Source organism: Bison bison, unplaced genomic scaffold (assembly GCF_000754665.1).
Source record: "Bison bison bison isolate TAMUID 2011002044 unplaced genomic scaffold, Bison_UMD1.0 scf7180017864456, whole genome shotgun sequence".
NCBI classification, from domain to species: Eukaryota; Metazoa; Chordata; class Mammalia; order Artiodactyla; family Bovidae; genus Bison; species Bison bison.
Genome location: NW_011495018.1, coordinates 14,800,540 through 14,800,967, shown reverse-complemented (window position 1 = coordinate 14,800,967; position 428 = coordinate 14,800,540). Strand labels below are relative to the sequence as shown.

General features: G+C 43.0%; 1 protein-coding gene across 2 annotated transcripts in view; it reads right to left on the bottom strand.

Moving 5' to 3' along the window:
* The window catches only part of GFRA1 (GDNF family receptor alpha 1), a 231,521-nt gene that overhangs the window by 203,019 nt on the left and 28,074 nt on the right, over window positions 1-428 (bottom strand). The window lies entirely within an intron of this gene.

The window sequence follows — 428 nt, the reverse complement described above, 5'->3', positions numbered from 1 at the left end:
ATACATGACCACTGGAAAAACCACAGCCTTGGCTAGATGGACCTTTGTTGGCAAAGTAATGTCTCTGCTTTTGAATATGCTGTCTAGGTTGGTCATAACTTTCCTTCCAAGGAGTAAGCGTCTTTTAATTTCATGGCTGCAGTCACCATCTGCAGTGATTTTGGAGCCCAGAAAAATAAAGTGTGACACTGTTTCCACTGTTTCCCATTTGCCATGAAGTGATGGGACCAGATGCCATGATCTTCGTTTTCTGAATGTTGAGCTTTAAGCCAACTTTTTCACTCTCCTCTTTCACTTTCATCAAGAGGCTCTTTAGTTCTTCTTCACTTTCTGCCATAAGGGTGGTGTCATCTGCATATCTGAGGTTATTGATATTTCTCCCGGCAATCTTGATTCCAGCTTGTGCTTCTTCCAGCCCAGCGTTTCTC